The sequence below is a fragment of the Columba livia genome, chromosome 4 (assembly GCF_036013475.1).
Source record: "Columba livia isolate bColLiv1 breed racing homer chromosome 4, bColLiv1.pat.W.v2, whole genome shotgun sequence".
Taxonomy (NCBI): domain Eukaryota; kingdom Metazoa; phylum Chordata; class Aves; order Columbiformes; family Columbidae; genus Columba; species Columba livia.
The window spans coordinates 62869971-62895954 of NC_088605.1; the positions used below are offsets into that span (position 1 = coordinate 62869971).

General features: G+C 37.4%; 1 long non-coding RNA gene across 1 annotated transcript in view; it reads right to left on the minus strand.

The window, feature by feature from the left end:
* LOC110357101 (uncharacterized) overlaps positions 1-25984 on the minus strand; it is a 131643-nt gene that overhangs the window by 47518 nt on the left and 58141 nt on the right. The window contains exons 6-8 of the long non-coding RNA XR_010472403.1: positions 22053-22153; positions 10803-11108; positions 5329-5400 (exon numbers count right to left, since the gene is read on the minus strand). This is a non-coding gene — a long non-coding RNA (uncharacterized LOC110357101). The remainder of the gene's footprint in view (positions 1-5328; positions 5401-10802; positions 11109-22052; positions 22154-25984) is intronic.

Sequence of the window (25984 nt, forward strand, 5' to 3'; positions counted from 1 at the left end):
AGCTGTTTACCAGCTTTGTTATAGGAGTAACATCTCATTTATTTCCCCAAGTTAGTCATCTGAATTGCCAACATTAATTAAGGCAAAGGTGGGAATGAAATACAGAACCTATGTCGACTGAGAGATCTAGACAATGAATTATCAGCCCTTCAAAATCCTCAAGCAGGCCCAGACAGCCATCCTCAGTTCCACATTTCCGATCCGAGGCAGGACGGGGGTAATGAAACAGGCTTCACCGGGCAGACTCAGAGGCAACATAAGACATCCCTCGTTCCTCCCCTTGCGAAGTGGGTAGGAGGGAGAAAAAGCAGTAAGAAACACAATTACTGAAAGCAGTATGCGGGCAGAAGATGAACACAGCAAAATGGAGTAATGCCTCATCTTGTTGAGGCTGTTGAGGTGGAGTGTTGAAATGATCAAGGGTCTTTACTGCTCCCTGTTCGCAACCTGGCAATCATTTGCTTTTGCTTGTGTTACAAAAAAAAAAAAAAATAATATTATAACAGGTTAAAGATACAGAAAAAAAAAAAAAATCAGAAGTTTCATGTAGGTTTGCAACCTCTCCCTTGATACAGTTTAAAAATCTGATGGTGGTCTTGTTTACCTATCCTCAAATACAAGCGTGTAAAATGAATAATTACTATGAAGTCTCTAGAGAATCATCTGAAGAGCCGAGCTTTACCATGGCACTCTGTTTTAATTTTTGGCATTTCTGTCAAAACAAACAGTTTTCTTTTTCATTCTATTAGTTTCTTTGCTATTGGAAGGATTTACATTTACCTTTCCCATGGTGAAGGTCACAAAATGATGGATTAAGCATTAAAAATAACTAGAAAACATAGCTGAAAGACAGAAAACATACTGAAATAATGGATCTTTTTGTGATGATATTTGACAATTAACATTTTGTATTCATGATGAGTATTTCTTAAAAAGTAATTTCAAAGCCACATCATTACACAGGAAAGATAACAGTTAAAAGAAATTTGTGGTGCTTAGGTTAACGCACTAGGTATTTATAATTCCAGGAAAAATAATTTTTTAAATCTAAGTTTAATGTGCTTGCTAGTCTTAGTCTCATATCTCATTAATGCAGTGTTTTTAAACTGGAACAGACTTAGACTACTTAGACTATGAATAATGGGGTAAAAAATGACACTGGATACAGTGACACGGACGAGTGTGAAACACCAGATAACAGTCAGGCAATTTCACGTGTGGGGTATGTAGTTGTAATGGTTCTAACTCATGACCTGAAGTACTTAATCAAGCAAAGGTGCAGAAGTATATACTCGGCTTTGCCCAGTGTGGCAGAATGCAAACCCCCCTCCCTCCTTCAGTATGGCACATCTCCCCCTTTCTCTGCTACTTGAGGCTAACAGCTTCTTTTGTTTGGCCCGGAGCACCCTGGCTCCTGGGACATTGGGAGAGGGGAGTGCCGAGCCGCTGGGTGCCAGCAGCCAGAGTAAGGCTTCAGGGGCACCCACAGCCAGTGTGGGGGGTGCAGAGAAGCTTCTAGAGTGCCTACAGTCAGATCTGATCAGATAAAAATGGGACTCTCGTCGAGACAGCCCCATTTTGTGTGGGGGTCTCTTGGAGTATGAGTTTAGCCACTGCCGCCAGGAGAGCCCCCCCCCTCCCCTGAATGGAGACTCTGTTTGCCTTACCGCCACGGATGTAAGTAAAACTTCTCGCAGGATTGCGAGTATACTTATACTTTCCGTGCACATATGCACATATAACTTTCCGCGCTCCATTTGAGCTTGTATAAATTTACCCTCGCCTAATCGCGGGGTGTATTTTCCTCCCGTGCACATATGCACGAGTAACTTTCCGTGCACATTTGCACGCGTACTTTATCTCTTTAAAAATAATCCCGCACCGTGTTAGGCAAATGTGTACTTCTCCGGGACTCAGGGCCAGCTCCGGCATTTTTTTTGAGTGAAGCCACGTGTATGCACGCTGTGGACCGCCTGTTGGTTGTATCAGTTGCTGCCCCTCAAATAATTTTCCTCAGCTGATATCCGAACCTTTATTTAAGTCACTTTGGAGTGCTAAAACCCTGGTCTAATAAAAGTTGTTTTGGACTCTGTTGTCCCTTAAATTAACCTGCGAGAAACAGGGTGCATACACGTGGCTTCACTCAAAAAAAATGCCGGAGCTGGCCCTGAGTCCCGGAGAAGTACACACTTGCCTAACACGGTGCGGGATTATTTTTAAAGAGATAAAGTAGGCGTGCAAATCTCCGTGACACCCAGCTACAGGAGAAACTCTTACTAGTCTACCAAATGGTGCAATTCTGTCTGACAATACTGCTTTTAGTCTAGTGCTGGAACTGCTTCTGCAGCCAAAGTACTCCACAAGAGGTTTACTTTCCATATGCCATTTCCAAGACTTATGCCTCTCCCTTTGAATGTAATAGTGGTTATCTAAAAAAAAAAAAAAAAAAAAAAATCAAATCAAAGATACATATTTCATAGTATTTCCAAGTTAACTTGTAAATAAGGAACACTCAATTAGACCATTATTGTCTCAATCATATTCAGCTTGTGCAAGATCAGCTTATTCAGTCAGCAAGGTAGAAGAAATGAGTTGTTTAGAGAGAAGGCAGTAGAAAAGTAGCTTACATTTTGGATCATTACCAAAAGGCTAGGAAGGGTCTGATTTTTCAGAAGATTGGCAATCAGTACCTTCCTTAAAAGCAACAGATTTTCAGTATCTGAAGTTAGGCACGTCTGTATGTAACACAAATTTGAAATCTCACTATATTAACGGAATCACTATACACAGTCTCTATTTTAACTGCACTTTTCATGCTCTGTTGGGTTGATACATCTATTTCTAATAATCCTAGGTAAGATGTTGTCTGGGACTCAAGCATGATGGACATGCGTGAATGTCACAAATATCTCATCCATGGCAGATGTCATCAGCGGACCACAGCAGCCCCCCAGCAAGAGCATTGTTCCTGGAGAGGGTCGTGGTGGTCAACTGCTGTTGGAACAGTTGTTGGTACCATCACCTCCAACAGCTACCTCACCAAAACACTGCTGGAGAACTTGACACAGAGCAGGTTGTAGGGAAAGGAGCAGCCAAGGGGGACATAGTAACAACAGTAACTGCATCATTTTTTCCCCATTCCTAGAATATCTCAGAAACGGAGATGTGAGGCAACACAAGGGGCAACAGGACACAGAAGATGGTGTTTGCCCCTTAGGTAGCCAGCAGAGCTCATATGGTGCAGCCAGTGATGCAGCTCTGTGCATGCAGTGAGGCAAATAAGAGGCAGAGTCAGCAAGGGTGGTGGAGGAGATTTCTTGTAGCTCCATGCATAGGGGCTGAAGGGTTTTCTGTTTGGAGCCAGCTTTTAAAGCAAGTTGGCTAATACATAGGGAAACATGATTCCGAATTCTCTATCACATAAAGAATGCGTAAAAGGATGTTCAACTGTTAACAGTTACTCCACTGTAGACCTTTAATTGCATCACTATGGTGTCTCAGTTTAGCAAAAATATACTGCATGGATATGTAACTAAGTATGCTTTCAATGCTTCTTAAAAAAAAAACAAAAACGTACATACATATCACTTCAGTGATACATCCTCCCAATAAACAAATAACCTATAAAAAGTATCGTGTTTTCCTGTTTATTCTTCCAGGGGTTTTGTTTTTTCTTCCTGACAATACCCTTGCACAGCTGGAGCCCATTAAATTTAACAGCAGCACAGCTGCTTGCAGAGGCCTTAGAACTCCTTCTGCAATAAAAGAACTTTTTCTAAAAATAAAAAAATGAATTAAAGACATAAAAGCAATTGGCTTCCACATAATGAGATTATAATGTGAAATGATGAAAAGATGAATAAACCACTTATTTTTACTCCTCTGGAATTGGACAAACATAGTTCATTCATTCATGAATATTTGAAAGAGATATGGTCCATCCACACTCTTGTACATAAAAGGGTTTGTTTCACTTCCCTCTAGCATCTAATGTCTGAGAGCTCCAAGGCATTCTAAGAATGCTTTTGTCCCATTAATTTGAATTAAAACGGAGTGGGCAGCTTTTTAGTACCTAGCAGGACTAACTAAATATTTAATGTATTGTGCTGTCATACAGGTAATTTGAGCATTCAGAGTTTAAGACTGAATAAGAAGTCCCATCAGAAGAGAGAGGTTTTTACCTGATATTCAAATGATCTGTTAGTTACTTTACATAATTACTTTTAAAATCTCTTTTCAATAATCTGCTAACAGTAGGATTACAGAAAAATTTCTTTTTACAAGGAAGACCTCAGGCAATTGAAATCTGATAAACAATAGATCTTCTGGGGAGATGCTATTAGTTTGTAAATTCTTCTTAAGCTTGCTCTAGTGGGATCCTGAGTTGGCAGAAGCTTTGAGGTAGAGCATCTTTTTGAAGGAGATGTGCCAAAAGGCTTCAAAATTCTAAAACTGGTGTTGTTTCCTCAAATTACAGAAAGAAATAAGAAATGAGATTAACAGAGGCTCTTTAAATGTGGAAAACTCAACACCTGATAGACAGGAGACTGCTAAAGAGAAATGAAAACAAATTTCTCCTTTTACCAGCCGTTTCCTTGTAAAGTAGAACTGGTTTTCTGTTTTATGAAATCCTTTTCACAGAGGCATTCTGAATGGTAGAATCTCTACACAATTGTCTCTACATGCCTAGAAGTCTCATCCCATCTTCAATCAGATTTGGCACTGGGACTGCTCAATCCAGTCATTTAACAACATACAATCATGCTGCAAGACCTTGACTAGCTATGTCTCTCCCCCTGTCTTTCTCGCTGACTCCAGTGAACTCTACTATATTTTCCACCCAGAACACCTTCAGCTGCTCTCAGGAAAGCATCATCTTGACTCTCTTGCAGTCATTCCCCTTATACCCGGTTACAGAAGCACACAATAGCTGTGTAGTAAATTGTGAACAGACGAATCAAGAGTTCTGCTGTTCATCCCACGCAATTTCTTTACTCTTTCACTGTACACTGACCACAAATGATCTAGCAAATGATCTGAGTTAGGGAGGTTCAAACTTGAGAAGGTTTGAAACAGCTGATCCAGCTCTTTGAACATCAAGTATTACAATGAATGTTTAAAGGAGAATGGTTGCAATTTTGAAAATAGGAAAATGCAACTGAATCAAGTATGTGATCATTCTGCAAAACACATATTATTTTACTAAAAGCTGAAGATACTAAATTCTGATGAGGCATACACAGAAACTGTGGGTAAACAGTGTATTTAATGTTCCACTGTTTACTACCTGTTGGAGTCAACTCATTTATATATTCTGGTGTTACTTACCAAAGGCACATGTAGTATGTCAGAATGCTGTCAACACAGACTTTCCCAAACAGCCTTGGTTCTCTGGACCAGCTTATGTCAAGAGAAGAAAAGGCCAATGAAGATAAGGAGGCAGCCATAGAGCTTAACGAGGAATTTTTCTGTTATAATAACGACTGGTGCTAGGGTTAAATGCATCTGGTTACAGCACTGTATTTCCATTAAAGATACATAAATTTCACTTACCTTACGATGTTGAAAATATTTAAAGTATAGTGTGCTTCTAACAAATTGCCAGAAAGCATAAAGTCTCATTTTAATGGTCTTATGCTATTTGCCACTGTAACCACAAAGTAAAAGTGGAAAATGGGTTACAGTCTTTTGTTCATTAATCATACTAAATTTACTTTTGTTATTTTCCCTTTTGCATTTAATATGGACCTGGAATCTCAACTGGGATTCTCAATATGCATTTTCATTAAAGTATCAGTAACAATTCTGCAAAAGCGATCCTGATGTACATAGAGCAAAAATATTATATGTGTGTCAAGTGTGGTTTCTGGATGCATGACCAATTTTATAGGTTGTTGAAAAATCATCAACAAAATAATAGTTTAAATTCTCTAATTTCCAATAGGCCTATGACTTTCCTGTTTCTGACATTTTGATTATTAAATCTGCCATAATTATAATAATAATTTTGCCTTTATATTATCTTTCACAATGTTGAACAAGACACTGCTGTGATCTTTGTGGCCATTGATTTTGATTTAATATGCTAGTAAAAACATTGATTTCCACCGTTCATCTCAACTGAAAAGGAAAAAACTGTTTTTAACAATACAAAATAAAAATGAGATTTTATTAATAAAAGTGAAAGAATGAAAGAAAAAAATAACATTTTCAAATGATGGGCTGCGTTAAAGAGAGAAATGGAAACAGTATTACATATAGTAGCAAAGGAAAAAAACATTTTCAAAAGTTACTATCACAGATTATTCTCCTTCCATTATTTATCATTAATGTATTATTCCTTCTGTTTTCACTACCCAATGAAGCAGGAGCCCTGTGTTCTGGAAAGCACTAATTTTCAGGGAAAATATCACAAAATCCTCCTCACTTAGCAAATAAATAAATAAAAAAGTACTAATAATGATGTAAGTTACTGACAAAACCCCAGGTATTCATCACTACTTCTCCAGTTGATTAAACAGCTCATTGATTGGGCCTTCCTGCTGCATGTTGCTTCATTTAAAATCCTGAAAGCTAATCCATTCTTGTGTCTAGTGTGAAGCTGAAATCTCTTATCCTTCCAGATACTGTGTGTAGAAGTGCCCCTTGGATATTTTAAGGCCCTCCTGAACAATTTTCAAGTTGTCTGCTAGATATTCAACTTTGTGAGAAATCATACGGTATGTAAAGATATGAAAATCAGTAAAGATCTCTAGATCTACAAGACAGTCTCTAAAAGACTAAATCACAAAATAAAATTCAGTCTGTAATATTATAGCCAGAACCATGAAATTAAAGGATCAGTTGAAAATCATGGAAGGTCCTGAGTTGGAAGATACTCACAAAGATCATTGAGTTCAGCTTCTGTCCCTGAAAATGACAACTCCACAGTTCACACCATGTGTCTGGGCGCGTTGTCAAGTCTCTTCTTGAATACTGTCAGGCTTAAAAATGTACCTGTATGGCCCAAAACACTGACCTATCCTTGTTACAAGTTATACCAAAGACTGGTATTTCAAAAATTTAAAAAATAATAATAACAATTTAAAAAAAATCTTATCTTCAAAAAATGGTTGCTAAGTGACAAAAAACATACTATTATACTCTTATGCCTAATGATTCTGAACATCTGATTACCATATTAAGATAAAATAAACCACATAAGAATATATTTTATCTTAAGGAAGAAACAACAGATATCTGCTGTATCTGGCTAAGGAATCTACTCCATCTGTAAGATCAAAGAATTTCCATCTGACAGCACATTTAGCCAGCAAGCTAACTGCAGGTTATATACCTTGATTACTACAGTATTTACTATCTGAAAGATCACACTAAGTAGTGGAATTTACTTTTCACAAAGTCAGTGCTTAGTGCATACATTTCTTCTATGTCAGTTGATACAGTGTTTTTGTTTATAAAAACTATGCCCAGAAGTAGCCCTTTAACTGTATGCAGCTCTTGAGGAACTCAAGTGGAGCTGATGTTCTGCAGCTAGATAGTAGGAATGTCGATGGATAGAGGCTGCTAGAGAAATCTGAATTCCTTCACTGGTGGCTTTGGTACTGGTGTCCTGGCACACAGCTGAACTCCCATCTTTACTTCAGAAGGTAGCAGAGTGGTTTCCCTGAATGGTGACATTTCCTGCCTGCAAACTCATGAAACCAAAGCTTGACCCTCTACCCTTTGAGATACCTGCAAAATCTGGAAATTTCAGACTTTTGAAGATTTTCATGTGTATCTTTGAGTACTGGCCATCCCAATTTCTAAACTGTTGTGATTAAAGGTGAATTACTTCAGAAATGTGGTGAATTGCTATGAAAATATCCAACCAATATTCAACCATCCAATAAAAATAAAACACATCACAGTATCACAGTATCACAGTATGTTTGGGATTGGAAGGGACCTCAAAAGATCATCTAGTCCAATCCCCCTGCTGGAGCAGGAACGCTTAGGTGAGGTCGCACAGGAACATGTCCAGGCGGGTTTTGAATGTCTCCAGAGAAGGAGACTCCACAACGCCAAAACACATACTCTGGTACAGCAAACTGTCAGTCTAAAGCCAAACCCAGATGGAAAAATCATAGTTTAAATTTAATCCTAAAGATTTTAAGGGTGCTTAAATCATAAGGAAAATACAATAAACGACAAGAACTTTAAATACTATACTAGTAGATGTGAAATATATGTCTTTAGAAAAAGTGAATTTTGGTCAAGGAAACATCAGCACATTTTTAATATAGTAATTAAAATAAAATGGGCAAGAAGTACAGTCAGCACTCTTTCTTATTATAGGAATACTTCAGATATGAGAAGTTTCACAAACTGGCTTCCTCTGTTCTTAACTCTTTTTAATAGTCTACTGATGCATATTAGAATTTAATTATACCAATTAGTACTGCCGCATCAGACTTATGATGTAGCTTCAATTAGGAGTTACCTAATGGATATTAGTAAAATTCAGCTTTATAATTAAAGTTCTAAGAGCACTGAAAATTCAACATTATGATTACAAAACATTAAGACAACATTGATGGCATTTAAATTGAATATTTTTAAATGACCCTATAAATTAGTCGTAAAAATATATATGTATCTGAAATTATATTGAGCTCTCTGCATCTCAGTGCATAAGATGATGTTGCTATCTCCATTGGCAAAGCCATTTTTAACATTTAAAATATTTTTTGTTAAATCATTTTTTTCATTATTAGATCGTGTCCATTGTAAGATATTCTGTCAATTCTCACTTTTATTAAAAGGTTTATTAGAGACCTCTTGGAATTTCTATCATCTTCTTAGGAACAAAGTGTACTGACCCTACTAAATCAAGAAAAGCTTACCCTGACAGAGCTCTGTTTTGTCAATGACAGCAGTGAGGTCCTACTCTTCTGTGTGTCCAGCTTCTTCCCACCGATACTTTATGTAATCCACCCCTATAAAGTTCTGTGATGGAGGAGTATAATGATTTTTCTTCTCTTGGCCTTGTCAAGAACAAGGACAGCAAGAGACCAGTTTTAAAGAACTGCTGTTGAAGTGACTTCCACTGACAAACTTAACACTGAATTTTAAACATCTTGTGAATTGATTGTTTTTGCTTATAACCATGGAACAACTTAATTTCAATAGACATTATAGACCATTTATGTGAAGCACAAACAGACAGACCGTTCCAAAATAACATTTTGCCAAGTGCAAGATGCTAACTCAGAGATGATTGGACAAGCACATTTAGAGAAACCACAAATGTTACAGTAGTAATTAAAAAAAAAAAAAATCATTAAAAAGATGAGTTACTCTCTTCATTATTGTGTTTGGTGTTGGCTTAAAAACTAAAATCAAGTGGTAAACTGCTAATGAGTATCTCCACCAGAAGTTTAGCCAACAGGTGATACTGGACTGGGATTGATGGTTCTGTACTCTCAGCTTCTGCTGTCACCCAGAGAATAATGACAGACAGCAGGATGAGGGAAGTCATCACAGTAGGAAGAAACTAAGCGTGGAAAAGTGTCATACTGAATGTGACATTCAGAGAGACTAAGTTCAGACTACGGATGGGGTGATGCTTGATATCTGAGTCTCTCAGAGCCTGTGTTAGGAAGTGCTGCAGCTCCTCTCTAGCCCACATGTCCACAGTTTTCCTGGGTACAAAAACAAAGGAGAAGAAAAGGGGAGTGATGCTTGTCACCAGCTCTCAGTATGATACAGAGGTGGGACATGCTGTGGGCTGAGATATGTGCCACCCTATTTTATTTAGCTCTAGCCAAACAGTAGCCTCACAGTAATGCATCTCATATAATCTAGAGACCATATGAGGAACCTTTTAAGGAACCTTTTAATCTTGCTACCTGACAGGCTAAGTTCACGACCTATACTCCCATGAGAAGAGAACAGCTAGTTTCTGTGGTACAAACGGCTTTCAGTGAAAGCACCGAACTGCAAGTTTTATAATGGCAAACTATTCTTGTGCTTCCCAGCTAGGATGTGCTTCCTAATTATAATATAATTTAAGTTTTTTGACTTAGATTTTGCATGATAAGCATATTAAATTGCCACGATGGGCTACAATTTATCATGATCATTAAAAATGAGATATTCAAACTGTGGTTGGTCATTAATCATGGTCAGTAGTATAACAAATAAATGGAGTGTAGTGCGTCTTGGGAATCTATGAAAAATAATTAATTTTAATTGCCAGAAAAATAGAACAGATGAATAGTTATATAGAAAAGCAAAACATAAACAGATAAACACCATAAACCCTATCAAATACGATTCTGAAATATTTTCATTGCTCTCAGTGTTCCCTTGCCTTTGCCCAGAACATTTACAGATATATTATTAAAAACTTTCCCAATAGACAAATATTAACTAAGGTAGCTAGCATTTTGCACATAGGCATTTTTAGTTGAACTCATTGTGCAAATTTTACTGATAGCTCATTTTCTGTTCTCTTGGCATAAAAGTATATGGCATGTTCTGCAGTTTAATTAATACTTATCAAAGTAGTTCAAGATCACGTGCTGAAAGACTGCAAGAGGTTGGGCATTAAGCCACTTTGATTCTAGGCTGGCAGAATAGCTAAACGTGGATGTTACAGCTTCCTCAACTTTTACCTACACTATAAAATGAGTGAAAAATGTTCCCATGACACTGGGGAAACCCACTGGCTTGCAAATACTGGAATGATTTCCTTGAAAATTTCCCAACCTCCTGTTTGTCTGCTAATGAGATGAGAATTTTGATATCCAAAGACTTACCTGAGGAAAGTGATAATGGAGACAGAATTAAGTCCATTTTAGCTAAAAGGTCTCATAAGTGAGACCAAGACCCAGTAAAAACACCTTTACATCTTCCAAGGCTCCCAGGCTGTGTCAGCAATAAAAAGTGAATCCGCTGCAGCCGACAGCAAAAACGGTTATTCCACGGTCTGAGGCAAAAATCATAAGGATCCCATTTTCCATGTCCATTTAACAGACATTATTCCACAGGGGCCTGGAGGGCATCCAAGGTCTGACTGACAACCTATTGATTATTTTGGTGGGCTGATTATCACATGAAGAAACCTGCAGAATACAGAGTTTGGTTTAAAAGTCTTACTTGATTGTTCACCTGTTTTAAAGCTCAGTTCAGGTATTCCTTCTCAAATTTAGATTTGCAGAAAAGTATGTTATTCCCATTTTAAACCTTGTATTAATCACTGCTGCCTTTTGCCTGTATTTTCAAATGTAGAACCCATTCTTAGATTATTTTTATAATTAAATTACAGTATTTATAAAATTAAATCACTGGAGAACCTGAAAAAATCTGAGTAGAAGTGGTTATTAAAGGAATGAGATCCTCTTAGAAGTTCTCCCTCCATATACTTATAACTTATGCTCATGCTGAACAGATTTCTGGTTTTGGTTGGTTTGTTTTGTTTTGTTTGGGTTGTTTGTTTTCATTTGGTTGTGGGTTTTTTTGTTGTTATTGTTGTTGTTTTTTTTTTAATTTATTAAAGATAACCTGTGGAAAACAGGGGAAAGTTGTAGGGATACATGTTGCTGTATGCTGAGAAGAAATAGGTTAACAGAATTTGCTACCTAAACTGCAATTTTATGCATCTGAGAAAAATGAATTGAATGTGAATTCACTGCACAGTTTAGGATTTTTAAGTGTTTGCACTAGGCCAAATCAGACGTATCAAAACCATGTAGCCCTTAACTCTCTACGTCACAGAGCCACAGCGTACTAGGGCTCAACTTTTTGTAAATGATCATTTCAAAATGTGTGAAAGCCAGCAAGCTGCAGGTATACAGGACTTGGAAATGTGAACTATATACAGAATTCTCCAGTACTCCAGTTAAAAAAAAAAAAAAAAAAAGAAAAAAATTACTCTCAAAAACATGAAAGCCGCTCACACTTTGAAAACTATACTTATCTTTCAAACAGTTACTGAAACCTTGTTCAAAAGGCAACGTTAAATGGTACCAGCTATTGTTTTGGATTAAAAAAAAAAAAGTTGCATTTTAGATCAAGGTTTTGTAGTACATTTTTTCATACACAAAGATTCTCACTGCTAACTGAAAGTAAGCATAGTTGCTACCCTGAAAATATATAAGATATTAGGGTAATTAAAAAAAAAAAAAAAACAAAACAAAACAGCACAACATTTTATGAATGTGCACTGGTGTGCACTCTTTTTGACCAGTTTAAGCGAATGAAGTTGCCCTGGGAAGTGGAAGGCTTGTTTTAAAAAATAACATAATGGCTGAAAGTACAAGTTAATACAAAGGGAGTCTGTTCCATTGTCCTTCCCTTTGAGAAAAGAAATTGCTCGAGACTTCTGTTAAGGAGACATAGCACTGAAGCGTATTTCTGTAGCTATTATATAAGCACAAATAAAAGGCTGTTTTCTAAATTGTGATGTGATGCCTTTTTAAAGCACATCAAGACGTTTGTCTTTTTTGAATTGTACCCAATGCAAAACAGAGTCTTGTAGAAGTAAACAGAAGTGAGCATCAGTCGCATTTCAGATGAGAATATGTGGTGCTCTGCAGCAACAGCTGTGCCCTGATGAAAAAGTTGATGAAAAAATGGCCAGTATTTGCAAAGAAGAAAAAAAAACTTGTCACCTCTGCATGAATTGTTGTGGCCCAGATGTTAAAATCCAGTATGGTCTGTTTATTTCGGAGTAGAGTGTTGTAAAAAATGTTAATCAAGTGTTTTTATGCAGATCAGGTTGTTCTACTTGACTGTTTTATAGACTGATGTTATTGGTATTCAGTCATTACACTGTAACTGAAGGTAGCATGTTAAAGATCAATACAAAAGTAACAGATATCAATACAGGACAAAAATATTAAAGAAAGTAGGAGGACACTATGGCTTTCACTTATGTATTTCATGTCATTAACACAGAAGGAAATACAAAGTAAAGAGAAAAACTGAGTCAGGAATCAGTATCTGATTATCCTCCCACACATGGGCAGGAATGAATCTTCAAAAAGCATACCAGAAGTTAATGGAGAAAAACATCCTGGAAGAACCAAGAAGCACTCTGACCTGCACACTTAACACTATGATCAAGGGAAAATACACAAAGTTCAACTTTGTACCACTCAGCTGTACTAACATAAATCTAAAGGAATCATGATTAAATAGTGACTTAGACCATCAAAACCACAAGCACAACTTGGGGCAAGATTTAGGCCTCCCAAGTTCCTGACAGAGTGGAGAGTGAGACAAACCACACGGCACACAGGGAAGGCTCTTCTGTTATTATTTCTATGAAGAAAAATGCTTTGGGACACAACCAGCTGTCCTAGTGGTTGGTAATGGGATTAATTTGGAAAACAAGGAAATGTCAAATCACAGCCCAGGTAAGAGTTTATAAATATACAACATCCATGTTCAGAAAGAGTGGGGCTGGAAGCCTTTGCTGCAGAGGCAGGAGGGGATGGAGTGCCCTAGCCCAGGCAGCCCACCCTGCTAGGACACCCTGTTTCCAAAGTTACAGCACCTGGGTAGGAAGCTCCTGGGGGTCCTCTCCTCTGAGAAAGACATGCTGCTGTTGCTGTGACTAATAACAGAATATCTGCTTTTCAAAGCTTCAGCACCCTTTCAATCCATCTCTTTGCTTAGACTACACACAAAAGTGCTGATAGAGAAACAGTAGGAACACTTGCATTTGAAATGCCAGAACCTTTGGCTGCTAGCAGTAAACAGAAATCTGAACCAAGTCTGTGCTAAAACAGAAAGCAAAACACAGCAAGCCTGACTGCACCACCTATTCAAAACATCACAGACAACAAATAGCGGATGAACATATTTTTAGATGTTTTTCATTCCATAAGGTCAAAGAATTTCACTAATAAAGGGATCCAACAACATCTTTGCTTTAGGATTGATAAGAGAATTGTACAAACCAAGGCATGTGGAGAGATAGGGTCAAAAGCTACTGTCTGTTACAGCAGCGTAAATCCTAGCATTGCTCTGGATATATGAAAAATGTCATAAAGGAGAAAGCAGAGCCATGCCCAGCTCCATGTGGCTTACCCTCTGACATGCAGCAAGCAGTAGGGTTTCATGGATTAAAGTCAGTTCCGGGGAGCTGATATAAGCTCTGAATCAAACAATATGCAAGTAGAAAAGAGTGTCCTGACAGAAATCCCTTGGTAGAAATTTAAGGAAGAATGCAACACTGTATTTTATCTTCTGCTTGGACTTCAGAAAAACAGAGGATTTAGTGACTCCCATACCAGTGTTTTACTTCTTCTGCTCCTAGGTGTTTTTCCTTTTAACCTTGTGCTGAACTTTCAAAATATATTCAAAGCAGATGACTTTACAGATGCTCCTGACTGAGCATAGCCTAACAAATTTACCTTAACACGATATAAAATAGTTTACTGAAACCACAAGCAGATACAGACATCTGCCACACATCGGTCACTTTTCCTGTGAAATGCTGCCAGTGCTATACCCAAAATATTCGTTTTCAGTAATATTCACTTATCTTCCTTCATTTTTTGAAAGTATCAAGATTCTAGCAGCTGTTAAATGCTATTTAAAATGATTTTCCATTAGGTTTTCAGTAGCCTTCATTCCAAAGAGAAAATTAGATTGTAATAAATAAGATGGCAAATGAAGAAGTATTGGGCATTGAAAATAGTTGTCGTTTTTTGTTGGTTTTGTTTTGTTTTTTCGCTTAGGTTATACCACTAGTCACTCTGCATTCAGAACAGTGTATATATGGCTGAGTACTTGACATGCTTGTCAATATGTTCAGCATATTGACCAGAAGTCTCCCCACCATTCTGTAATAATAAAAATGTCCAAAGACAAAGCTGTTTGAAATGGTTCAAATTCCCTTAATATGTTAAGCAGTTCTTTAGTGGGCAAGATCCTGTTACTGGTTTTATCACTGATGAGCTCTAGAGCAGATATAGTGCATGTGGCCCCTGTGTGGAAATGGTTAATATGCTACACATGGAATGATGGTGCAGTTGATGACCAATGCAACTGGTAAAAAATAACGTGACATATCCAGTGATTCCAGGCATCAGATATCACAATACATGACAATCCTGGTTGCTGTGCTCAGGAACAGGTGTATGGTAATATCGGTTCTACTAGCTGTGTCCTTGAACTTGCAGATTCATTCTACAAGAGACTTTTGCTTTCACTAGCTAATTTTTGCTATTAACACTGAGAATAAAATGTTGGTGAATGAACAGCAACAACAGAAAAAATCCCAGCTGAATAAAATTATTATTTGTAAGACATTCTGAGATATTGATCTGCATGACTTATAAGTAATTCATGCAGTTTGGTGCTGAACAAAAGGTACAATTTTAAGAAAATGTGCTGTAGGGCAGAACTCGTATAATAATTAAAAAGTTAAAATTACTTCTTTTGACTTAACACCTTCACTTTCACTTCAACATAATGTTACATGACTCAACAGTATAATGACAAGATTCTTATAGGGAAAATTGGGAACAGGTTTTTTGCATTAGGCCTGCAAAAATTTCTTTTATATAATCTGATCGATACTTTGCTTCTTTCTTTGACTTCCATATACTGCGGACCATTTAAAATAAGTAGGCATAAAAGGAAAAAAGAAAAACCCAGTACATTTAAATATTCAAACACAGCTATGCTTAGAAAATGTAGATTCAGTTACGACTCTCATAAAATACAAGCTTTTTCTTCAAAAATGTGAGTGTGACATAGTCTGTTAAAGGTCTTCCTTTTTATAACACCAGCCATCCAAATTCTCGTGTTGGATTTAAATGTATTTGTAATGCCATAAATATGGGCAAGAGGGGAGGAGTGGTAAAAGAGAAAGATTGATAGGAAATGACCTTAATAAGCTTTACAGATTGTTTAATCTCAGAGGAAAAAAAAAAAAAAAAAGTTAGAAGCTAAAAATCCATTAGAATTATGCGTAATTTGTGGTTTAACCCTGCGTTTGACATTTAACTTGGTTTTACTGGTTCTTTAATCCTTCTGGCCTTTGAGCCAAAATATCTTTTAATTAAAAAGCTATAAATGTGCCCCTTTGGCCATCTCTTAAATCTGCAATCCTCTTAAATTTCCCCTTAAAAGCCTAATCCCCTTAGTTCCTTAGAGAAAAACCCTGGCTCAGTGAGGCTGTGGCGCAGAGCCCAGCAGACTTGAGCCCAGCAGAGCTGAGCTGAGAATCCTGTCTGGCCTCTGCACCAGGCAAGCAGGAGCCTTCTGCTCCTCACCTCACCCAGACTGGATGGGGACTTGCTCGAGATGGGTGCGTGAGTCTGGAAAGCATAAAGTGATGCACAAAGGTCCTTCCGTGTCTGATCAGACATTGGGTATAATGCCTCTGGCTCAGCAGACAGCAATCAATGGCAGATCCCTGCTGGTACGGTGGGATGCAGGATCTCATCCAAGATGTTGCCAGACACCTGAACAGAGTGAGCCTGCTGCTTTCTGTGCAGCTCAAACAGTGCCATACCTCTCCATCACCCAGTCTGGACTCTGCTGTGACTACAAAACATCAGTATGCAACTCAGGCGGGGGAACAGGCTACGTTGCTAAATTACTGGTATATCAAACAATGAATCCTTTCTCTCCAGCATCATCTTTTTAGTAACAATAAGTCCAGTCGGTTCCTTCATGTAGACCAAGAGATAAATCTTGAACAGCTGAGTCTTTGGATTTTTAATTTCCATCACACACTTTTAGTATCAATAAGAAATAAAACCAGCCACATTAATTCCAAACTGTAGTTCAAAAGAACTGAGACAAAAAGTAATATCTATGATATATGCAAGGGAAAACTGGATTTTCCTGAAAAGATTTTTTTTTTTTCTGTCTTTGAACAAAACACATTCATACTCAACAGGAAGAAAAAGATAAAAAAAAAAAAAAGGCCTGTATGCTGTGCCAAATTATTGTTCTGTCGTAAAATTAAAAATCAAGATTAGAAGCCAACCATATTTCTCAAACATGACATGTTCTCTACACCATATGCTCTGAAGAGAGATTCATTTAATTGTTTGGATTAAGTCCATATAGCTGTCAAATTCTAGGACTCCACCCAAAGTCATGTAATAGGTTTCTTCAAGGTGCATGGCATCACATTATGGCATTTTCCAGATCTGAATTACATTCCTCAACATAAAAGACATTGACAGCATCTCAGTCTGATAATAAATTCCTAACCTCAGAAGGCAATGAAAGCCAGATCAGTGCTTCAGTACTAAAAATGACAGTGCAGAAGAAGGTCCTTAAATCATCCGTATTAGAGAATTAGAAACCTAAGAAGGATATTCACAATAGCCAGCTGGCTGGGACACCAAAACCAACCAGACTAAGGGACATTGTGATTCAAAAAGCAATAACTAAATTGCCTGTCACAGAAGCCGAATCATCCAAGTAGGTTGCTTGATCTCCAAAACTGGACAACCAAAGCATGAGTGAAGCACCAGTCAAGTGTAGCAAAAATTTCTTTGCATTCTTAGAAGCACCCTAGCCTGATCTTCTTGCTCCCAAAATCATTCTTATTTGGGACAGATCAGCATGCACCTATACACTGGCCAAAGCAGCCTGAAGGGGCTTGAGCTTTTAAATCTGGGCAGATGAGGATTAACATGTTAGCAGAACCAAATATAAGATGATGGCATATTTAGAAATGTTACTCACCTATTACATGATAATCTAGGGCTTGTTGTCATGGTGAAATTTAATGAGAACTTTTGAGCTGTAATAACAAAGATATTGGTTGAGCATCAGGGGAGAATCAAAATGCCCTTGGCTTAGACCTTCAGAGGGAAACAGACTGTGAGACAGAGAAGGAACGAGCAGGAAGAATGCAAACTGAATAGGGCCAATGGAAAAAAATAGTCATTTTCATGGAAAAGGAAGGAAAGGGGAGAAGAATCTGGGTTATAATAGTGTATGTTTGTTTCTGGGCCAGTTACACTTTAGAGTTTTCTTCCAGTACTGAGATACAAAAGTTGGGTTTTTTCAGGAATACCATTTCATGAGCCTACTGTATGCTGTGAAGTGAAAAGCCTGTTTAAGAATCACCTATGAAGTATGAGAAAAATTGCAGAACCCACCTTATAAGAGTGAACCATTACTGAATGCAAGAGCTGAAATAAAAGAAACCATCAGTATGTATTTCACTAGAGATGCCAGCAGACTGAATAACATAGCTGGCAAGGGAGCAACAGAAAAATCACCTCAGGTCGTGAAACGAAAATCACCTGAATTTGGGCCCTGTTACCCATCAGGATAGGTTACAAAACCCTTCAGTCTTGCTATGACTGAGACTTCATAAGAGGAAAAGCAACAGCTGTTCTAGGATTTGCCTCAATGAAGACAAAGACTGTACAGTAGTTACACTTCAGGAATTAAGTATTTATGATACATTTTTGAATATAGCTTACTGTGGTTTTCTATTCCCCTGTAATAAACTGTTATTTATTAACCAAATGTATGTTTACTTGCTGCACCTACACTATTAAGCAGAATGACAGAACTGGAGAGTGAGTAGTTGATGCTGAGGACCCCATGTCAATGTAATATCTGTCTGCTTCGGGGATTTCACTTCAGACAAGCTGTAGCTTGGCTCTGTGGGCTTGGGACTCATTAAGTGTTGGGGCATACAGTGCCCCAATAGTACGTGCCAGGAGCGCAGCTCTGAGTTTACTTCCACTCAAAGAGAAACTGGCTCAAATGTTCCAAACTCGTTCTTCAAAGTAAACCGCAATGCAGCAAGTGAACGGGAGATTCACCTCCAAACTTCATGCCTGTTTTGAGGTAAAACTCTAATGCAGGCTCATCCTGAGCACTACAAAGTTTATAAATGTTGTTCTTTCCAGTGTTGCTGGGTGAGGAGGTCCCACTGGAGTTTTACTATTGTGCTTTTTAAATTTGAAACCATTGTTCTTGCCACCCATCAAGACCTATCAAAACAATAACACTTATAAAAATAATGTATTTTATAAAATGTTAGCAGAAAGTATTTGTGAGGGATGGAAAAAGGACCTATGTCTATTTTGGGGAGGCTGCTTGCTGATTAACAAACAGCATCTGGATGAAACAAGAACCTTTGCAGTCTCTGATCTCCATGGGCTGATCTCCATTTATTTCTCTTTCCAAAATAAAGTAGAAATAGTTATGAATCACAACGCAAATAAAAACTGTTCTTATTCAATAGCAAATGCTTTTACAGAAAGTGGAACAAAAATGGGTTCAAGCTCTCTTCTGTCTAAATGCACTTGAAGCCCATTTCTAGCCTCTCCTTCCCCTTGGGGATGCTCGAGTGTCCCAGCTCCCAAGCCTGTCCTTATCTCACCAACATTTGACCCTGTCTTTCCCAGACACCCAACAGCCCCACTTCAACAGGAAAGGCACAAAATACCCAAATGGTGCAGGGAATCACCCCCGGTTGCAGTCAAGTCCTCTCGGGCAGGGGAGGGCCAGGCTGCAGCTCCTTGGGAAGCCCCCTGTGCCAGCTGGCTGCTCAAACCATGGGCTGCAATGGCTGACCTCAGTGCTGATAGCTACACACCATAGGTGTAGATGATTCTAGCTCTCTCTTCAATTGCTAATCAGAAAACTTGACCAGAGCTGGCCTAGTTTCTGTAATCCTTTAGGGATTCTCTGGATAGTATGGATGTATAACCACTTATACCTGCAAACAAATGTTCAGTCCTCATCCTTTTGTCTCATTACCTTAACATTATTTGGATGGAAGTACAGAGTTTAAAGAAACTAATAGTATTTTTACAGCTTAATATAAATCCCTAGCACTCATGTTTCCTTTATCAAAGAATATTACATATCAAATTTTGTTCTATGCTAGACTGAAGTAAGATATATTTATTTCAATTTTAGATTTCACTTTATATATTCATAGACATTGATGCTCTTTTGAAATTTAACAATGTATGTACTATGTTAATTTACTTTACGTTAGGCTTAATTTGATAGCACTAGGTGCTAGTGAAAAAATTCTCAAAAGAAACCCATGTATTTTTCTGAAATGTGTTTCTGCATGTCAACATGCTGATGTTTTTGCTGAAAGACAAGCACCCAATTTAACCTTCTATAATTTTACACGTGTCTACTCCTTTGATCAAACCTCTGTTTGTGTTGTACATAGTTTACAGATAAACAACTGGGAAGATACTTTTTCTATGCCTAAATGGAAATGACCTTCTCTGAATTGCAGACCAATATGTTTCCTCTTTTCTTTAGTCATTGTATGGAAGCTTTTAAAAGCATTATAAATTGTTAAAAGCTAATGGTTCCCATCTAGCTTTTTACCTTCAACACGGCTCTAAAAAGGAAGTTAAATTATATTTTCTACTTATGATTGTCAGTTGAACTGCATTAATCTCTCTTTGTATCTTCTTATGTAGTTCTTCCAATAATTGCAACACCCAGCTTTCACTGCATTCAATATTTCTAGACATAATATGTACATATTTATATTTATATTTATCTTAAAAGGCTATGATTTGGAATGCTCCTGACATTACCATAAGTAAGTGTTTCACTGTAAAATATCATACTCATACCTTGAATACATAAAACTAAAATCTACATGGATCCTCAAAAGGAAAGTTATATTTGAAGCAAGAGTAGATCATTATGTTACAGTTGAGGAAGAGATAGGCTCTTTGTAACTGTAGAAGAATGGTATGATGAGGACCAAAGATAAGGTAGAGGGACAGATCCATGATGAAACTTTGCATTAAATGACACTGAAAGAATTCATGTTTCTTTACTGTCAGAAAAGACTTTTCCACTGTTCCTAACTTCTTGCTAATACTTTGCACCAAATAAAATCACAAGTTAATGTTGAAATAAATCAATGTTTTTTAAGAAGGGACTATATTCTGTTGTATGTCTGCACAAAACCTTTTTCAAAAGGCTTCCAAAGAGTAGGTTGTTCTACAGCTACTGTTACTGTTGAGTAACCAAGAATGTAAATTACTAGAGTGTATGTACTTCTGTGTGTACATGTAAAACCTAGAACTGAAAGTGTAGATATACACAAACAATCACACTACTCATTTATAATTGTATCTAAATTTATACATATTCAATAGCATAATCAGTTTTAAGACATTATTTTTCACTATATTAAAACACTCTCTTTTATGCTACAGCAATAAATGATTCTGTTCCCTGTCCAAGTTAGCATGTTTTTTTATAGACATTTTCTATAGAAAATGAACATCTAAATACACTGAATTCCTGTGACATCATGGAGAATGAATATAACCAAAGATGACATTCAGCTCATTGTGCTAATTCACTTACATTGACAATACTGAGACAGAAGAGGAAGCTGAGAGATGTGCATCTTCAGCTGCCCTTCTACACAAACATATTTCTCTTCAGCATCACTAGTGCTTTGCCCACTATTTCTGGCAGATTTAGTATCTCACCTCAGAGAGAAGACAGTTACTGTAAATCACTGGCTAGGGGACTGATGTTATAACCTTGCTCTGACTTAGATAAAATTATCTATATCTATATCTGAATGTTCTGAATGAACTTGTCAGTGTATTATTTAGGGATAAGAGACATAAATTGCCATGACAGACAAAAACTGCAGTGGTTTTGATGTTGCACAATCTGAACTATTTCCCTCCTCTCTCACTGTCCTAGAAATCCTCTTACTGAAATGTTATTATTAGGAGAAATTACATTAAAAATCTAAACACACATTTATCATATACCATTATATGTCAGAAATACCGATTCTAAAGGAACTGAAATTGCACAGATGTTTTAATACGTTGCTCTCTTTGTAGGGGTCTCTGCTAGTGGGCTTTCGCACACGATCAAAATCTTCCATTTCGACCTCACTGGGCTGGGAAATACAATATCTAATGCCTAAAAAGTGTCTAGATTCTGTGAATACTACCAAAACCTGATAATAATACATAATAAATATAACTGCCTGTGCTGTGCAAGAAGAATTGCAATTCTCTTTGGCTAAGGCTGTCCACAAGAGGTATGCTCACCGAAGCATGTCGTGGCAGAATGTGGCCTCTTCGATGTTAATTTCTTTTTATGTTCTGAGTCCCAGAAAACCTATATGCTGGTTTCATGGTAGTTTGGACAACTGAAATGATACAAGGATTAAGAGGATATGACAGAGGAAGAACAAGCAAGGGAACTTAATTTACACAGCTTAGAGAAAAGGAGATTAAGGGGATATAAAACAGTATAAATATCTTCAAGGATTCAAGGAAATAATATCAAGGCAGGAAAAGGATTTTGTATGTTACCTAAGAAAGGTTTATAAATTTACTATCCTAAAACTATAAAGTTTTGGTTAGAAAGAAGGGAAAAAATGGCTAAAGAGATTAATAAATGGAATATTCAATCACAGAAAACAAGTGAAATTGTTGTACCACAAACATAATAGAACAATGTAAGGACTGTTTGTACAATAAATAGAGCCTATAAGGAACACAGAATTTATACTAATCCCCAGGCTTTAATCTCTTACAATGTCCATGAGTAGGGCCTTTTGAACCTATGAAAGTTTTTTTGGCTTGCTGTGGGGTTGTTTTTCCTTACGTGAGATATGGAGAAGCCCAGAAATTTCAGCTGTTACAGTTTTAATCATGTTTTGCAAAATCTAGACTTTCTTCTTAAGGTTTATTTACGTGAAGAGATGACAGCCTTTTCTGCCATTTCATCTTTCTGAGCAAAAGGAGGAAAATACCACCTGAGAACTTTGGGAGTACTTGCAGAACTGAACTAAAATTAAAACCACAAAACTGAAAGTATTTCCTATTCAAAATCTGTCTACAGCATGATTCTTGAACATATTAGAGTTAGCAGCATTGGAAACACAAAATGAATTATGCAAAATACAATTTATATCCATGTAAATCCATGGAAACAGTAAGGGTCAATGCAAATAACAGTGTTCTTAACAAAAGGACTTAAGTCAGCCACAAAGGAAATAAGATTGATAGGCCTAGGCTTTTTTTTATCCCCTACTCCATCATCTCCCTATTAACTCTTGAAAATATGTGATAATTCCAACTACATTTCAAGAAGAAGTAGTTCTTCAATAGGAACTAAATTTCAATAAGCTTTGTGGTAATCAGCAGCCAAGTAGAGAAGAGAGGCTACAGTAAGTGCCCTCACTGTGCAAAAAGCAAAAAAATAAATGCACCATTATCTGCTCTGCTCAGCACACCAGGTAGCCGATCAACAGGGACGAGGTGGCCAGTTATCCTCAGGCAGCTCAGAGCTGGGTACAGTGTGAGCTGCAGGTGGGAGCCAGGGGATTTCAAAGGCAGCCTAAGGAAGTGGCTAATCTGGAGATGGCAAAGACGGTATTTTGTAGAAGATATTCTGGAAAAACACGGTAAGAAGCTGGATGTATTGCAGCTAAGGAAAGAAAGAACTGGAAAAGTTTCACTGGCCATAGAACAAACATTTTTGGGTACAAAATGGGTCATTTATGAAATAACAGTTTTTGTCACTTGTTTGTGTTGTGTACTGAGCCCCTATGTAAACCTCCTGGAGCCTATCTTCTTTAATCTAAAACCTTCTAATCCACCTTAAAAAATTAAGGGCCTGTATTATATTGATCTTTCTGTTTAATTCCATGTTTTGAATAATACATCACAGAAGTGGCAATGCTTTTATGATATGTTGATGTCATACATCATAACTAGCACCACTGCTCTAGTGATGTATTATCCACACAGTGGCACTAACCAGAAAGATAAATGCTGGTATATGGACAAGCTACCTACATCTCTTGAGAAATAAGGATAAAGACAGATTAATTTATACACACTCTAAAACCCAGAAATAAACAAAAAGTCTATCTGGTACAGATTGCATACTACTTTCAGCAGGACATACATACATCTTTACAAAAGAAGAAAATAGAAAGTCATATTTGTTTTCAAGTCAAATATTCTGTGAATAAATCTTGTCTGCCTGAGTGAAAGAAGCTCAAACAGGAGGGTACATTGAGCACCTTTCCTTCACTGACAGGAGAAGCTGAATCAAGAGTGGATTGTTCCACATGCTTTTCAGTGTTTCAGACTTTTTCCACGACTCAATTCTTTATCTTTCATTGTTTTCAGGATCATGATAACCATGGTATCCACAGAGACCCCTTTCTCCCAGCTTTCTTGCACACTGTATTGGTGGTATAGATCATTTCTATAAAAATTGTTGTGCTGTTCTGCCTTTGATTTTCTGTTTCACAGGAAGGGTAGAGCTCCATTATTCTTTCATTCATATCACAAAACCCAAAGGCAATTATTTGGCTGTAAGCATACTATTTTGTTTCAGCCACCTGCCGCCTTTGCTGAGGTCCTTGACAGTCTTGCACAGAAGGGTGTTTTGCAGAAGGGTTTCTCACTAGAGAACACTCACAGGCCATTCTGCTTTTCTAGCAAATAATTTGTGTCCCCAACCTCAATAATCACAAATTCAGGAGGTGTCTTTACACAGAACAGCCATGACTCACTGGGATAATGCAGATGTCTTTACACTATTGCCCACCCCACCAGTGGCTCCCGGGCAGCCCTTCATGCAACAGTGTCAGATAAAATAACTGCAATATTTTTCCCCTTCACACTTACATTGAGTGGAAGAACTAAGCAAGTAGTGTACTAGATAATATTTAATTAACTCATAAACCACAATGGTTATTCCAGATTCTGTGGTCTATAAGTGAATCATATTAATTAGGGCATGATGAATCAGCTCAGAACTAATGGACTTGACACCATGCCTGTCCTCTCAACAGAACCAAACCCAATGCTTTTCTGAGGCTTAAACCACTTCATTTGTTTTTATTAATTAACCAATCAGGACTAGTCATGAAAATACCTCAAGAAAGAATAAATTTTTTTCTAAATTATTCAAAACTGAGTCACTACTCTATGTAGCAGTTATAGGAGAAGAGATTTCTAGCCTGATTTTCTGCATTTGTGCCTGAGGATAATATTATTTTCTTGGCTTCTATCTTGTCACCCTACCGTGAAATCACCCAAAATACTTAGGAAATGCAAAAGCGAATCAGCTATGTGAGGAAAAAAAAATAAAGTACATACACAAACATATCCTTCAGCCAACTTCTGACATATCACCCTGTTGGAGTAAAATTAATGGTAACAATTGATTTATCCATCGCTACTGTGCAGTATGCAATGCTAACAAGTTGGTCTGTCAAGTCTCTTATCAATATTAAAGCAGTCAGTCAGATGGTATGAGCGATAAGACGAGGCATGTGATAATGGAATTTCCAGATTTGTTAGACTTGCTGGGTTTTATCTCGCTTTGTAGTGCAACCCCTTCCTTCCCACACTGTTAAAACAACACATCCCCTCACCACCTCGCAGTGCAGAAAAGGTTTTGCTTGGCAAGTGGGAAGTGAAGATGTGGTGTAATATTGTGGATCAATTAAATGACTGAAAATGGCAGTCTTTGCTGGCTGGATGCCTCTGTTATAGATTTAATAGTGTATGTGCTGGCAAATTTGCAAGGTGCTTTGTATAAAACAATCAGCATGCACAAGTTGTAAGACCATATTCTCATGCTTAATTACTGCAACTGTAGCATCAGCACAGGTTAAACACAGTGGCTTTCAATTTCCAGTATTAATCAGAAGAAAACAATGAATTTCAGTCCAGTAGGCTTTCAATTCCCTGTCTTCTTATTGTGGTTTCATAATTCTCTTCTCTGAAAAGGTTTTATTCAGCTTCTGCCTTTTATATCAAGCCCTGTGAATCATCTGAAGTAAAATACAAGACTGACAATTTGTTATAAAGCTGAGACTGCCTGTACATCACCAATCCTGTTGCAAAATTATTTTGTAAAAATGGCTGCGGATGTTGGTTAGTTTTGTATTTGTTATTTTTTCCTTCTCTTTATGCTTTTGTATATCTTTCCCCAGAAGATCATAAAATTA